The following is a 17,243-nucleotide window of genomic DNA, read 5'->3' on the forward strand; positions in this document are numbered from 1 at the left end:
ACACTCTCACCAGAGGGAGACGGAAAAACCGGTGACCAGAACAAAGCCCATCTGCAGCACAGGTGCGACAGGGCGGGAGTCCTGTGAAACCCTATGGACTTCGTAGAAATAGAGATAACAAAGGTAAGTTCTTACCATATCTCATATTTTCTACTTCAAGGTCCATAGGGTATCCACAGGATACCATGGGGATGTCCCAAAGCAGTATCCTTTAAGGGTGGGGACGCTCCTGTGCTGAAAGGAGAATCCGCCGCCCGAAGGAAGCATCCTGAGAGGCGAAGGTGTCAAACCTGTAATACCTCACGAAGGTATGGACAGAGGACCACGTAGCAGCCTTGCAGATCTGGACTGCAGAGGCACCACGTCGAGCTGCCCACGAAGGACCCACAGACCTAGTGGAATGAGCCTTCAAAGAAGGAGGAACCGGCAGACCTTCATGAAGATAAGCTTCAGAAATAGCCATACGGATCCAGGCTGCCAAAGTTTGCTTTGAAGCAGACCAACCCTTTTTACGGAAGCCATAGAGGACAAACAAGGCGTCCGACTTCCTAAACGAAGAAGTGCGGTCAACATAAGTCCTTAAGGCCTGCACAACATCCAAAGTGGCCTCACTCACTGAAAGGCCAGGTGAGTTAAAGGCCGGAACAACTATTTCCTCGTTAACATGAAACTGGGAAACAACTTTGGGAAGAAATTCAGGCCGAGTGCGGAGCACTGCCCTGTTCCCATGAAAAATCAAGAAAGGGGGTCTACAAGAAAGAGCCCCTAAATCTGAAACACGTCTGGCCGAAGCAATGGCAGGAAGGAAATCAGTCTTAGCTGTTAGCCATTTAAGATCCACTGAGCCCAGTGGTTCAAACGGTGGTCCCTGGAGAGCCCTCAGGACCACAGCCAAATCCCAAGGCGCCACAGGTGAAACAAAGAGCGGATGAATGCGGAGAACACCTTGCATAAAGGTGCGCACATCCGGGATTGTAGCAATCCTACGGTGAAACCAGACAGACAGGGCCGAAACCTGTACCTTCAAAGAAGCAAGGCGAAGCCCATGATCTAGTCCCGCTTGTAGGAAGGCGAGTATCCGAGACAGACGAAACTCCCGCGGTGCATAACCTCTCGGTCGACACCACTGGAAGAACGTATGCCACACGCGATGGTATATACTCGTGGAAGACGGTTTCCGAGCTCATAACATGGTACGCACTACAGAGCAGGAAAACCCCCTGGACCTCAACATGGCTGTCTCAACAGCCACGCCGTCAAAGACAGCTGAGTCAGGTCCGGGTGAAGACAAGGACCCTGCGACAGAAGGTCCAGTCGTAGCGGCAACCGCAGAGGACTGTCCACGGACAGACCCTGAAGGTCTGAGAACCAGTGCCGTCTGGGCCACGCGGGAGCTATCAACAGGAGCGTCCCTCCTTCCTGTTTGAATTTCCGGATTACCCGTGGAAGAAGGAAGACCGGAGGGAACAGGTATGCGAACCGGAACGTCCACCGGACGGACAGAGCATCCACCAGAGACGCCTCTTCGTCTCTTGTGCGAGACCCGTACACCGGCAACTTGTTGTTGTGCCGGGACGCCATAAGGTCGATCCCTGGAAGACCCCACTTGTCCACCAGCAGTTGAAAAACGTCCGGGTGCAGGGACCATTCCCCCGGATGAACGTCCTGGCGATTGAGAAAGTCCGCCTCCCAATTTAGCACTCCCGGGATGAAGACCGCTGATATGGCCGGAAGATTGCGCTCCGCCCATACCAGGATCCGAGACACCTCTACGAGAGCCGCCCGACTTCGGGTTCCTCCTTGCCCGTTTATGTAGGCCACGGTGGTAGCGTTGTCCGACTGGACCTGCAACCCGATGTGCCTGCTGGAGAGCATTGAAGACCGCATGGAGTTCCAAGATATTTATTGGAAGTTCCGCTTCTGTCAGAGTCCACCTGCCCTGGAACAAGTGTGGACCCGAAACTGCTCCCCAGCCCCGAAGACTGGCGTCCGTTGTCAACAGGACCCAATTTGGTACCCAGAACGGACGTCCCTTGCTGAGATGGGTCGTCTGCAACCACCAGGCAAGGGACAGGCGAACCTCCGGGGTGAGCACAATCGTCTGGGACTTCAGAGACTGAGGCAGCCTGTTCCACTTGGACAGGATCAGGTGCTGCAAAGGTCTGGAGTGAAACTGGGCATATTCCACCATGTCGAGTGTAGAGACACCCGGCGGCTGTGCGGACAACTGCTCACCCTCGACTGTAAAGCAGAGATCTTTTCCCCCGTCACAAAGATCCTTTGCTGTCCCGAGTCCAATAAGGCTCCGAGGTGCAGAATCCGCCGAGACGGGATTGGAGTGGACTTCTGCCAGTATATTAACCAGCCGTGCCGTTGCAGTAGCGCAATGGTCAGGTCCAAGTGGTGCAGAAGGAGCTCTGGAGATCCTGCCACTAATAAAAGGTCGTCCAAGTACGGCAACATGCGGACTCCCTGCAGCCGCAGAGAAGCCGCCATGACCGCCGAGACGGGATTAGAGTGGACTTCTGTCAGTATATTAACCAGCCGTGCCGTTGCAGTAGCGCAATGGTCAGGTCCAAGTGGCGCAGAAGGAGCTCCGGAGATCTTGCCACTAATAAAAGGTCGTCCAAGTACGGCAACATGCGGACTCCCTGCAGCCGCAGAGAAGCCGCCATGACCGCCATTCACCTTGGTGAACACACGCGGTGCTGTCGCCAGGCCAAAAGGCAACGCCCGAAACTGAAAGGGGTCGCTGCGGATAGCAAACCTGAGGAACTGTTGATGGCGCAAAAGAATAGGGACATGCAGGTAAGCGTCCTGTATGTCCAATGACACCATGTAGTCCCCAGGTTCCAGCGCCAGAATGATGGACCGTAGGGTCTCCATCCGAAACTTCGGCACCCTCAAAGACTTGTTGAGAGCTTTGAGGTTGAGAATCGGACGATACGACCCATTGGGTTTCTGCACCAAAAAGAGATTTGAATAGAAACCCTGGCCCCTCTGGGAGAGTGGAACAGGCACTATAACTCCAGCCTGGAGCATAGTGTGCAAGACCTTCCGCAGCTCCGTGGCCTTGTTCCGGTCTGATGGTAGACCCGTGGTGAAAAATCGAGCCGGGGGTCTGTGCCGGAAAGAGATGGCGTACCCGTGGGAGACCACCTCGAGAACCCAAGTGTCTGTCGTGGTGACCGACCAACACTGGAATCGAAGGACGCCTCCAACGAATCCGCCCAGCGCTCCATAGCTCTGGCAACCCAGCAAATGGCCATAGCCGGCCGCGCTGCCCCCCCCACAAGGGAATAAGCGGACTTCAGGCAGATCTCCACCTTGCGGTCCGTAGCATCCTTAAGGGAGGACATGGATGGCATCGGTAATGTGGCACTACGGACAAGACGGGTCACATGAGAATCCACCTGTGGAGGGGATTCCCACTTAGCAAACTAATTATCCGCGAATGGATAAGCCACCGCCAGGCGCCTCTGCGGCTGGTATCGCTTGCCAGGCTGTTTCCACGCCTCCTCCAAATGGTCCACCAACTGACCCGAAAGAGGAAAGACTGTGGTGTCGCCCTTCACATCCTTAAAAAAGGCATACTTGGATTTAGCCGCTGGGGGAACTTCGTCCTCAATCACCAAGGTTGTGCGGACTGCCCGAATAAGTCCAGGAATATACACCTTGGACCTAGCGTCTGCGTCCTTAGTATGGAGAGGTTCCTGATCGTAAGGATCCAGAATCTCCCCATCATCAGACGTCCCTTCGTCATCCTCATAAAGGAGCCGACAGAGACGCCACCGGCCGTTTATGTGGCCGCATCACAGCCTCCCCCTGCAACACATCCGACAAGTGCTGTACAGAACTCGTCAGGGAGTTAACCCACGCCGGCTCCTGAGAAACCGGGAGAGGGGAAATAGGGAGACTGCGGGGTACCACCAATTGTCGTGGGAAACCCTGCATGGGTGACGACACCACTGATTGCTGGGACAAACCCATCTGCGTAAACGCGGGCTGCGGAGCTAACTTGTCCACTAAGGTTGTAAGCACCCGAGCGAAACAAGCCCAGGGCGGCTCCTGTACCGGTGCTGTAACCGTAATAGGCCGCGCCATTGACAAACACTGCCGGCAGAGGCCCTCCGCGATACCCTCCCCCCCCCCGCTAAAGGTACTTTACACGTAGTACACTGTAGCCGGAGAGGAAAGTCACTTTCAGACATGATGGCACAAAGTATGTGACCCCTCTCACCAATTGTTTTTAAAAAGGCGAGAGACCACCCTGCAGCACCGCACCGCAAGGGCTTTAGCAGAAAGAACAGGGACAGTAATAAAGCTGACAGTCAGAATAGAAGATACAGGCAGCAGCGCTAGCACAGTCACATACAATGCAAAGAAAATCAATCCCTGCACTAACAGCGCTGATCACTCAACTACACAGAGTCTGGTAGGACACAGCGCAGCATACACAGACCTGACCACAGCGGAGGAGAGGTATGCGGGGGGACCCAGACCACGATGCTTCCGTCCAGGCTTCCAGCAGCGTTCACCATGCGTTCAGGAAGATGGCCGCCGAGGAGCAGAGAGGAGGCTGGCCTGGGGGAGGAGCGCTGACCAGTCGGCAGCGTGCAGAGAGGGCTGTGTGCAGCGGGGGAGGCGCCGGCTGTGAGACAGGGAAGGCGCGCTCCCCTGGCATGCTTTTAACCCCCGGGACGCCGCAGCGCTACCGCACTGCTGCGGTCCGCTGTCCCAGGGGGGTAGTGGAAGCGCAGGTTAGTACCTGGCTCCACGCTGCAGCCAGTCCCCAGGGAGCCCCCTGCCTGGGGACTCTGGACCATCTAACAGCGGGGACCCACTGCGGGACCCCGCTGCTTACCTTGCTGTCCCCCTTGATTCCGGCCATGGTCCAGAACTTCTGGGGTCACCGCTAGCTGTGACCCCAGATGCTCACCAGCATCCCCGGATCAGTACCGGCGTTCTGGTACCGGCGGGGGTGTATGGAAGACAGCATGGACGTCAGGACTGACTGTCCATGCTGTTCATCCAGATGTGCAGCCACAGCTGCATGAAGAAAAAGCTTCAGGGGCTCTTCTAGCCCCCACTCCAACAGGTGCACCCGACTCCGGCCGGGCACCAAACTAAACTGAGGTGCCTTGGCTCGGGGGTGGGGTATAGGAGGGGGACCCTAGTGCATCCTGGGAGGCTGAAAGCTTAACTCTATGGTGCCCGATGACTGACGTCACACCTATACCCCAAGGTATCCTGTGGATACCCTATGGACCCTGAAGTAGAAAATGCATTAGTACATAGTCCATGATATAATCCTATGAAGCAGCTCTCAATGAGCTAGTGGAGTTTCATAAGTGATACTAGGTGTTGGAAGATTGTATATAACAACACATCCAAGCATTGACATTCAAGACTAGTTAATAAAGGGTGCCTTGTCCCATACTCTCACCAGATCATGCAGAATATATATAACAAGTGGACCGGCACTCCTTGCAGAAGGTACAGCAGCCGGGGTGCAAGCTCCGTTATGACAGGCAGAGGCAGGTCATAAATCCAACAAAGCAATACTTGGGGCAGCACTCCACGGACTTTACAGCAACAAAAAGTTTTTGCAACGTTTCAGATTTATTAAAAATCTTTCGTCAAGCCAGCAGTATACAAAATTCACTCACCTTAAATACTTGTGATCACCCCTGAATGTGACTGCAAGCGGGCGGGCATCCTTCCCCTCCGGCGCCATGCGCCATGACGACACACGTCGTCCGTCGGGTCAGGTGACCGCACGCTGCTCAGCAAGAACGTGCAAAGAACCATCACCATGGTGACAATAAAAACAAAAACAAAACAACATATACACAATTGGTTAAGCGTCAGCTTACCAAGCATCGTATCATGGGTAGTAATCATATAAATAGCAAATTGTTATGCCAATAGATTGCATAATGCCTATAATGGTGACCAATATGATCATATATATTAGCATGCAGAAAAACCAACAGGGACATGTGTATACTGTATACTGTTGGAAGAAGAGGAAAATCTGGCACTCGAGGATGATGACCAAAAACTGTAAAAAAAGGAGTAGAGTTGGTGGACGTGTGATAATGATTATTGTGAGCAAATTCGGCCCAAGGAAGAAGGTCAATCCAGTCATCTTGGGAGGAGGAGACAAAAGTGCGCAGGAATTGTTCCAGGTCTTGATTGACCCTTTCGGTCTGACCATTGATAAGCGGTAGAAAATTTTAGTCTAATTTGAAGGGCTGAGCAGAGTGACCTCCAGAACTTCGCTACGAACTGTACTCCCCTGTCTGAGATGATCTCTTGAAGAAGGCCGTGGAGCTTGAAGATCTCTTTTATAAAACTCTGGGCGAGTAGAGGTGCAGACGGGAGCCCAGTAAGAGGTACAAAATGAGCCATTTTAGAAAAGCGATCCACGATAACCCAAATGGTGTTGTGGCCCCGAGATGGAGGAAGCTCAGAGATGAAATCCATAGAGAGGTGAGTCCATGGCTTAGATGGAATTGCTAGAGGCTGGAGTTGACCATGTGGAACCCGCCGAGGTATTTTGTGTTGAGCACATTTGATGCATGACGATACATAAGACCTGACGTCCTTTTTCATTGAAGGCCACCAATAGGACCACTGGATGAATTCAAGGGTTTTATCCATACCCAAGTGTCCAGAGAACCGGGAAGCATGGGCCCAATGCAGCAAATTCTTGTGGAGTTCTGGAGCGACGAAGGTCTTCCCAACCGGGGGTATAGAAGATAATTTGGTGGAGGCGAAGAAAGCTGGATTCAGGTTGGGGCTGTTCCATGGGTAGATCAGGGTCGCTTGTCATGGAACGGGAGAGTGCGTCTGCTTTGAGGTTTTGTGAGCCAGGGCGATAGGAGAGTTTGACGTTAAACCTGGAGAAAAACATTGCCCACCGGGTTTGACGAGGGTTCAGGCAATTTGCGGATTTAAGATAAAGCAGGTTCTTGTGGTCTGTGAAAATGGTAATGGGGTAATGGGCTCCTTCTAGAAGATATCGCCATTCTTCGAGGGCTAGTTTCATGGTGAGTAACTCTTGATCCCCGATGGTGTAGTTTTTTTCTGCAGGCAAAAACTTCCGGGAAAAGAAACCACAGGGATGAAGTTTTTCATCTTCAAACCGCTGGGAAAGCACAGCACCGACACCTTCGGAGGATGCGTCCACCTCCAGGATAAATGGCCGGGTGGAATCCGGTTGCTTTAAGATGGGAGCGGAGATGAAGGCTTGCTTAAGGAGTTGAAATGCCGAGGTAGCTTCGACGGGCCACTTAGTAGGATCTGCTCCCTTACGGGTGAGAGCTGTAATAGGAGCTACCAGTGTTGAAAAACCTTTCACAAACTTGCGATAATAGTTGGCGAATCCTAGGAATCTTTGTATGGATTTTAAGGAAGAAGGAAGAGACCAATCAAGAATGGCTTGTAGTTTTGAGGAATCCATTTGAAGGCCTGTTCCGGAGATGATGTACCCCAGGAATGGTACACTTGAGACTTCAAACAGACACTTCTCTAATTTGCAAAATAGTTGATTGGACCGCAATCTCAGAAGGACTTCCTTCACCTGGTCTCGATGAGTTTGGAGGTCTTGAGAAAAAAATCAAAAATGTCGTCCAAGTACACGACCACACTCTTGTACAAAAGATCCCGTAAAATTTCGTTGACGAAAAACTGGAAGACGGCTGGAGCATTACAGAGGCCGAAGAGCATAACAAGATATTCGTAGTGCCCATCCCTGGTGTTGAAGGCCGTTTTCCATTCATCGCCTGGACGGATACGAATTAAATTATAGGCCCCTCTTAGGTCGAGTTTGGTAAAAACTGTGGCTCCCTTGACTCTATCGAACAACTCTGTTATGAGAGGAAGAGGGTAGCAATTCTTAATAGTTATTTCATTAAGACCCCGGTAGTCAATACACGGGCGCAGCCCACCATCTTTCTTTTTTACGAAGAAAAATCCAGCCCCGGCTGGAGACGTGGAGGGTCGAATGAAGCCTTTACTTAAGTTCTCTTTAATGTACTCCGACATAGCTTGAGTCTCATGGAGAGATAGAGGGTAGGTTCGGCCTCTAGGAGGATTCTTCCCGGGAATCAGATCTATGGGGCAGTCCCAATCATGATGGGGAGGTAATAGGTCTGCACTCTGTTTGCTGAAGACATCCAAAAACCCACCATAAGCTGTGGGCAGGTCAGTAGAATCCTGTATGACAGTAGATCGGACAGGTACTACCCGCTGAAGGCAGCCTTTGAAGCCCCAAGAGGTTATTTGCATGGTGGTCCAATCAATTTGTGGTGAATGTCTCTGTAGCCAGGGTAGTCCAAGGACTAAAGAATGAGAGGCTTTGGGAATCACTAGGAAGGACAGTTGTTCGGTATGGAGCACCCCAATGGTAAGTCTAAGTGGTGCTGTACGATGGGTGATGGATCCACTAGTAATGCGACTACCATCGATGGCGGTTAAAGTGTTGACACGAGGCAACGCTTCTATGGGGATTTGATGTTTCTGGGCAAAGTCCGTAGTGACAAAGTTCTCTGCTGCTCCAGAATCCAGAAGAGCTAATACAGCTTTGGAACCTCGGGGAAGCTTTAAGTGAGCCTGGATGGTGGAATCAGACTTCCTATGTGATTCAATGGCAACTCCTAACTAAACCTCTCTGTCATAAGTTAGGAGGAGGCGTTTCCCGGACGAATTGGACGGATGGGACAGGATCTAACTAAGTGTTGAGGAGATCCGCAGTACATACAGAGGTTCTGTCTCTGCCTTTTCTGTCGTTCCTCAGCCGATAGACGAGAGCGGTTGACCTGCATGGGTTCTTCGCCCATAGGAGGAGAAGGTAAATGGGAAGCTGGACCTGGCCTTCTCGGTCAAGTTTGCCTCTTTCCAAGGCACGCTCCCTGTGACGAAGATCCACCTTGTTGCAAAGGGAAATTAAATCATCCAAATTGGTTGGAAGGTCACGGGAAGCTAGGTCGTCTTTGAGTCTTTCTGAAAGACCACTCCAGAAGGCAGCGATGCGAGCGTCCTCGTTCCAATTGAGTTCTGAGGCCTGAGTTTGGAAATGCACTACATATTGACCGACGGCCCTGCTACCCTGACGGAGGCGTAGAATATCAGCTGATGCGGAAGTGGTTCTTCCAGGTTCGTCAAAGATCTTGCGAAACGTGGAAATAAATTCAGGGTAGTTGGAGAGCAAAGGATCTGATTTCTCCCAAAGGGGCGAGACCCAGTCGAGTGCTTGGCCAGAGAGCAGAGAGATGATATATGCCACCCTGGTTCTGGCTGTTGGAAAATTGGCTGATTGTAGCTCGAACTGGATTTCGCATTGGTTTAAAAAACCCCTGCATAATTTGGGGTTGCCATCGAACTTGCTCGGAGGGGAAAGCTGAAGACGAGCAGGAGGTAGAAGCGGGGGAGCAGGTGACACCACAGGAGGAGAGGCGGCTTGGGAGCCAGCGGGAGTGGGATGAGCCAATAAGGACTGAATGTTGTCCAAGCGTCACGACATATCTTGGATGAACTGGATCAACTGGGCCTGAGAGGTCTCCTGTCTTTCCAGACGAGATAGTACATCCTGCGAGGGATCTACCCCAGATCCTTGACCACTTGCCGAGTCCATCTGGCCAGTGCAAACTGTCACAATCGTGGGATTTAAAGACTGTGTTCCCGGACTGGGCCTTGGACCTGTATCACTTGGCGCAGACGCCCGCAGGAGGAGACTTGGTTTAATAAAGTTCCTCCACATGAGAGGGAGCAGTGAACTAATAGGGAATTTGAGTACTGCTAGAAGTGGTGTGGTAGCTTGGAAGCCACTTGGAAAGACTGGATAGCCTTGTGTGGACGTTAGGAGCTGAGAAGCTACGTTGAGCGGCTGGATAGCCGTGGGTAGACGTTAGTAGCTGGGTGACTACGTGGAGCGGCTGGATAGCCGTGGGTAGACATTGGTAGCTGGGTGGCTACGTGGAGCGGCTGGATAGCCGTGGGTAGACGTTAGTAGCTGGGTGACTACGTGAAGCGGCTGGATAGCCGTGGGTAGACATTGGTAGCTGGGTGGCTACATGGAGCGGCTGGATAGCCGTGGGTAGACGTTGGTAGCTGGGTGGCTACGTGGAGCGGCTGGATAGCCGTTGGTAGCTGGGTGGCTACATGGAGCGGCTGGATTTCCGTGGGTAGACGTTGGTAGCTGGGTGGCTACGTGGAGCGGCTGGATAGCCGTGGGTAGACGTTAGTAGCTGGGTGGCTACGTGGAGAGGCTGGATAGCCGTGGGTAGACGTTGGTAGCTGGGTGGCTACATGGAGCGGCTGGATAGCCGTGGGTAGACGTTGGTAGCTGGGTGGCTACGTGGAGCGGCAGGATAGCCGTGGGTAGACGTTGGTAGCTGGGTGGCTACGTGGAGCGGCTGGATAGCCGTGGGTAGACGTTGGTAGCTGGGTGGCTACGTGGAGCGGCTGGATAGCCGTTGGTAGCTGGGTGGCTACATGGAGCGGCTGGATATCTGTGGGTAGCCGTTGGTAGCTGGGTGGCTACGTGGAGCGGCTGGATAGCCGTGGGTAGACGTTGGTAGCTGGGTGGCTACGTGGAGAGGCTGGATAGCCGTGGGTAGACGTTGGTAGCTGGGTGGCTACGTGGAGCGGCAGGATAGCCGTGGGTAGACGTTGGTAGCTGGGTGGCTACGTGGAGCGGCTGGATAGCCGTGGGTAGACGTTGGTAGCTGGGTGGCTACGTGGAGCGGCTGGATAGCCGTGGGTAGACGTTGGTAGCTGGGTGGCTACGTGGAGCGGCTGGATAGCCGTGGGTAGACGTTGGTAGCTGGGTGGCTACGTGGAGCGGCTGGATAGCCGTGGGTAGACGTTGGTAGCTGGGTGGCTACGTGGAACGGCTGGATAGCCGTGGGTAGACGTTGGTAGCTGGGTGGCTACGTGGAGCGGCTGGATAGCCGTGGGTAGACGTTGGTAGCTGGGTGGCTACGTGGAGCCGCTGGAGCACAGTGGGAAAGCTCACTAGGAAACTAGTTGCACTGGCAACTTGTGTCAGCATTGGGGAACCTTATATAGTGGACGCTGGGAGCTGACAGGCTGAGAGAGAAGGAGAAGACTCCTCATTGGTGGTAGCGTGTCACATGGGCAATCCAAGATGGCCGCGCCCGTGGACCGGAGGACAGCGCTTCTCAGAAGAAGTCAGCGGGGACCAGCGACCAGCAGGAGCCAGCGTGGGAGCAGCAGAGCAGCGGGACCTTCCAGAGGACAGCGGAGACCGGCCAGAGAGAGAGGGAAGACAGCGTGGGTCAGCACCCGCAAAGGTAGGTGACGGGGTCTGATTCTGGGGTCTCCAGGGCGGCGTGTGACACTGATGCTTAACCGATTGTGTATATGTTGTTTTGTTTTTGTTTTTATTGTCACCATGGTGATGGTTCTTTGCACGTTCTTGCTGAGCAGCGTGCGGTCACCTGACCCGACGGATGACGTGTGTCGTCATGGCGCATGGCGCCGGAGGGGAAGGATGCCCGCCCGCTTGCAGTCACATTCAGGGGTGATCACAAGTATTTAAGGTGAGTGAATTTTGTATACTGCTGGCTTGACAAAAGATTTTTAATAAATCTGAAACGTTGCAAAAACTTTTTGTTGCTGTAAAGTCCATGGAGTGCTGCCCCAAGTATTGCGTTATATATATATATATATATATATATATATATATTTTTTTTTTATTTGTTTTTTATCATTTCACATCACCAAATTATACTATTTTGCGCAGATCCAGCACATAAAATTCAGATAAAAAAAATAAATTACAGGGTGTAATGTAACAAAAAAGGTAAAAACAAAACTTTTGCAAGGCACTATATTATATATAAAACACAGGCAGGACGGCACTCCTGAAGTCTTGCGAATGCAGAAAAAAAAATATGAGGCAGACACAGCAGTGTCGGTATCAATGTTTCATGATATAAATCATTTCGTCAGGAACACCATACATAGAAGTAAAATATATCTAGCTAATTACTTTTCCACAATGAAATAGGGTGTGCCATTAATCTCTGGAGATAATATATGTATTTTATTCTGGAATAATTTGATTATTGCAACATACATAATAAACATGGCTTTGCGCAAACTTATAAATAACTGGCTGAAGTATCCAGTGTTGCCCGTGTTTAAATCTTCAAGTTATTACGTTTTATTATGTAATGTCGTCCAAATGCATCCAGTGGAAGCTCCAGAACAGGCTCCCTGGATCAAAGTTCTGCTCAGCGTACACTAACGGGAGGTTCAACCGGGACCCTAACCACCCGAAAACATGGCCAGGATCCAACTAGACCACCTCGCGTTTTTTTCATCCCAATCCCAGACAAGCAAAGAGAACAATGAATGTTATAGATCTGTTGAAACCACTTTTACAAATGGGGCAAATTAACTGATCTCGTACACACCTGAAACCTATGGGTACCACCACTGACGCTAAACAGACAAAAACGCTGCTTAGTAAATCCGTCCAAAACATTTGGTAAATTTCCAGCAATTTTGTTCAGAAGTCAAACAGGAATCTTAGTAAATTTCCCCCCCTAGAGTCAATTCTCCGATTCGGCCCCAATACATATTGATAACGTATATGTGAAATATTCCAGAGGACCCCGTCAGTTAGGGAAGTGATTTGCGTCCCATTTTAGTTACATCTGGTCCTAAAACACAACTCTGCCACCACCCCAAATAACATTGTGACAAGAACCCCAGACAAGGCGCCACTTCATGCAAGTGGGAGAGTCCACGAATAGGACGATCGCTGAGATTTACAGAAACAATAATGCAATGATATGCAACTTTATAGCTTAGAGCTCATTTAAAGAAGATGGGACCCTGGATGGAACGTGTCTGGGCCCCTATATGGTGAGTGATGGAGCAAAATTACATTATACAGACCCCTCTGCTCTGTAACACTGTATTAGAAAAGAACTTGCTGAACATCACACCTGAGACCCACATCCGACCTTGCTGTTCTCTCTCATATCTCGCCTGTCCTGTTTCCTCTCATCACTCGCCTGTCCTGTTTCCTCTCATCACTCGCCTGTCCTGTTTCCTCTCATCACTCGCCTGTTCTGTTCTCTCTCATCACTCCTCTGTCCTGTTCCCCCTAATCTCTCGCCTGTCCTGTTCTCTCATCTCTCGCCTGTCCTGTTCTCTCATCTCTCGCCTGTCCTGTTCTCTCATCTCTCGCCTGTCCTGTTCTCTCATCTCTCGCCTGTCCTGTTCTCTCTCATCACTCGCCTGTTCCGTTTCCTCTCATCACTCGCCTGTTCTGTTTCCTCTCATCACTCCTCTGTTCTGTTCCCCCTAATCTCTCGCCTGTCCTGTTCTCTCATCTCTCGCCTGTCCTGTTCTCTCATCTCTCGCCTGTCCTGTTCTCTCTCATCTCTTGACTGTCCTGTTCTCTCATCTCTCGCCTGTCCTGTTCTCTCTCATCTCTTGGCTGTCCTGTTCTCTCATCTCTCGCCTGTCCTGTTCTCTCTCATCTCTTGACTGTCCTGTTGCTTCTGGCCTGCCCTTTCCCTCTAATTTCTCATCCATCTTATTCCCTTATATCTCGCCAGCACTGTTCCTTCTCATCTCTCGCCTCTTCTGTTCCATTTTGCCTGTACTGTTTCTGCTCATCTCTAGTCTGTCCTGTTCGCTCTTATCTCGCCTGTCCTGTTTCCTCTCATCACACCCGTCCTGTTTCCGCTCATCTCTCGCCTGTCCTGTTCTCTCTCATCACTCCTGTCCCCTCTAATCTCTCATCTCTCGCCTGTCCTGTTTCCTCTCATCACACCCGTCCTGTTCCCTCTCATCACACCCCTGTCCTGTTCTCTCCCACCTCTAGTCTTTCCTGTACACTTCCATCTCTCGCCTGTCCTGTTCTCTCCCACCTCTAGTCTTTCCTGTACACTTCCATCTCTCGCCTGTCCTGTTCTCTCCCACCTCTAGTCTTTCCTGTACACTTCCATCTCTCGCCTGTCCTGTTCTCTCCCACCTCTAGTCTTTCCTGTACACTTCCATCTCTCGCCTGTCCTGTTCTCTCCCACCTCTAGTCTTTCCTGTACACTTCCATCTCTCGCCTGTCCTGTTCTCTCCCACCTCTCAATGTCCTGCTGCAATATTCCCGCCAACCCCGCACCTAGCACTGCCTACCAAATTATCGTCTGTCCTTTACCCACCAATCGTTAACTGGTAATGTTCCCTCCATCTTCTTGGCTCTATGCTGAGTTCCCATCAATTTCTTGTCTATCTAGTAAAATTACTACTGAGCTACTGTATTACATGTACCATTCCCTCCGACCTCTTGTTTATGCCGTTCCCCCCGAACTCCCACCTATGCAGTTTCCAACAAATTCTCACCTATACAGTTCCCAATTACTTTTCACCTGTACGGTTCCTGTGGATCTCTCACCTTTGTGGTTCCCAACGAATTCTGACCTATATGGTTTCCACAGACCTCACCTATGACTCCCAATGACTTCTCACCTATATGGTTTCCAACGACTTCTCAGATCTCTCCCCTATACGGTTCCCAATTACTTATCACCTGTACGTTTCCTGCAGATCTCTCACATACAGTCAGGTGCATAAATATTGGGACATTGACAGAATTTTCATATTTTGGCCTCTATTCACCACCACAATGGCTTTGAAATGAAACAAACAAGATGTGATTTACCTGCAGACTTTCAGGTTTAATTTGAGGGTAATTACATCCAAATCGGGTGAACGGTGTAGGAATTACAACGGTTTCTATATGTGCCTCCCACTTTTTCAGGGGCCAAAAGTAATGGGACTATCAACTCAAAAGCTATTTCATGGACAGGTGTGGGCTATTCCCTCGTTATTTCATTATCAATTAAGCAGGTAAAAGGTCTGGAGTTGATTCTAGGTGAGACATTTGCATTTGGAATCAGTTACTGTCGACTCTCAATATGAGATCCAAAGAGCTGTCACTATCAGTGAAGCAAGCCATCATTAGGCTGAAAAATCAAAACAAACCCATCAGAGAGATAGCAAGAACATTAGGTGTGGCCAAATCAACTGTTTGGAACATTCTTATAAAGAAAGAACGCACCGGAGAGCTCAGCAACACCAAAAGAACCGGAAGACCACGGAAAACAATTATGGTGGATGACAGAAGAATTATTTCCCTGGTGAAGAAAAACCCCTTCACAACAGTTGGCCAAATCAAGAACACTCTCCAGGAGGTAGGTGTATATGTGTCAAGGTCAACAATCAAGAGAAGACTTCACAAGAGTGAATATAGAGGGTTCACCACAAGATGCAAACCATTGGTGAGCCTCAAAAACAGGAAGACCAGATTAGAGTTTGCCAAACAACATCTAAAAAAGCCATTACAGTTCTGGAACAACATCCTATGGACAGATGAGACAAAGATCAACTTGTACCAGAGTGATGGGAAGAGAAGAGTGATGGAGAAGGAAAAGAACTGCTCATGATCCAAAACATACCACCTCATCAGTGAAGCATGGTGGTAGTAGTGTCATGGCGTGGGCATGTATGGCTGCCTATGGAACTGGTTCCCTTGTATTTATTGATGATGTGACTGCTGACAAAAGCAGCAGAATGAATTCTGAAGTGTTTCGGGCAATATTATATGCTCATATTCAGTCAAATGCTTCAGAACTCATTGGACGGCGCTTCACAGTGCAGATGGACAATGACCCGAAGCATACTGCAAAAGCAACCAAAGAGTTTTTTAAGGCTAAAAAGTGGAATGTTATGCAATGGCCAAGTCAATCCCCTGACCTGAATCAGATTGAGCATGCATTTCACTTGATGAAGACAAAACTGAAGGGAAAATGCCCCAAGAACAAGCAGGAACTGAAGACATTTGCAGTAGAGGCCTGGCAGAGCATCACCAGGGATGAAACCCAGCGTCTGGTGATGTCTATGCGTTCCAGACTTCAGGCTGTAATTGCCTGCAAAGGATTTGCAACAAAGTATTAAAAAGTGAAAGTTAGATTTAGGATTGTTTAGTTTGTCCCATTACTTTTGGCCCCTTAAAAAGTGGGGGCCACATATAGAAACCGTTGTAATTCCTACACCGTTCACCTGATTTGGATGTAATTACCCTCAAATTAAATCTGAAAGTCTGCAGGTAAATCACATCTTGTTTGTTTCATTTCAAAGCCATTGTGGTGGTGAATAGAGGACAAAATATGACAATTCTGTCAATGTCCCAATATTTATGCACCTGACTGTATATGGTTCCCAATGACTTTTTGCCTGTACTGTTCTGCAGATCTCTCACCTATATAGTTCCCACGGACCTCTCACCTATACGGTTCCCACCGACCTCTTACATCTACTGCTCACACTGAGCTCTCACCTGTACTGTCCCCACTGCTCTCACCTGTGCTGTCCCCACTGCTCTCACCTGTGCTGTCCCCACTGCTCTCACCTGTGCTGTCCCCACTGCTCTCACCTGTGCTCTCCCCACTGCTCTCACCTGTGCTCTCCCCACTGCTCTCACCTGTGCTCTCCCCACTGCTCTCACCTGTGCTCTCCCCACTGCTCTCACCTGTGCTGTCCCCACTGCTCTCACCTGTGCTGTCCCCACTGCTCTCACCTGTACGGTCTCTTTCAGTGCTGCCACTTGTATTGTTCCCATGGATTTTGCAGGGTAATCAGCAATTTTTCTGTTATCACTCATATCGCTTATTGGAAAACACAAAATTTTTGCTTACTTTTTGGTACACACGATGGATGTCGTCTTTGGCACATGTAGACTCTTCCATGAGGTGTCCTCAGAGTGCCACAGTCCTTTATGTGAATGAGTGGAACATGCAATGTAGAAGTGGTGATGCGGTGTGCCTCGTACTCCTCTCACACGGAGGTCTCAGCAGATGCCTCGTACTCCTCTCACACGGAGGTCTCAGCAGATGCCTCGTACTCCTCTCACACGGAGGTCTCAGCAGATGGCTCGTACTCCTCTCACACGGAGGTCTCAGCAGATGCCTCGTACCCCTCTAACACGGAGGTCTCAGCAGATGCCTCGTACTCCTCTCACACGGAGGTCTCAGCAGATGCCTCGTACTCCTCTCACACGGAGGTCTCAGCAGATGCCTCGTACTCCTCTCACACGGAGGTCTCAGCAGATGCCTCGTACTCCTCTCACACGGAGGTCTCAGCAGATGCCTCGTACTCCTCTCACACGGAGGTCTCAGCAGATGCCTCGTACTCCTCTC

General features: G+C 50.5%; 1 protein-coding gene across 1 annotated transcript in view; it reads right to left on the reverse strand.

Annotated features, from left to right (window-relative positions):
• GBA2 (glucosylceramidase beta 2) overlaps positions 1-16,983 on the reverse strand; it is a 164,556-nt gene extending 147,573 nt beyond the window's left edge. Inside the window, exon 1 of the mRNA XM_088464578.1 lies at positions 16,743-16,983. The gene's annotated coding sequence lies outside the window, so the exon portion shown is untranslated. The remainder of the gene's footprint in view (positions 1-16,742) is intronic.
• Between the last annotated feature and the right edge of the window lie 260 nt (positions 16,984-17,243).

The sequence above is a fragment of the Taudactylus pleione genome, unplaced genomic scaffold (assembly GCF_031769625.1).
Source record: "Taudactylus pleione unplaced genomic scaffold, aTauple2 ptg001693l, whole genome shotgun sequence".
In the NCBI taxonomy this organism is placed as follows: Eukaryota; Metazoa; Chordata; class Amphibia; order Anura; family Myobatrachidae; genus Taudactylus; species Taudactylus pleione.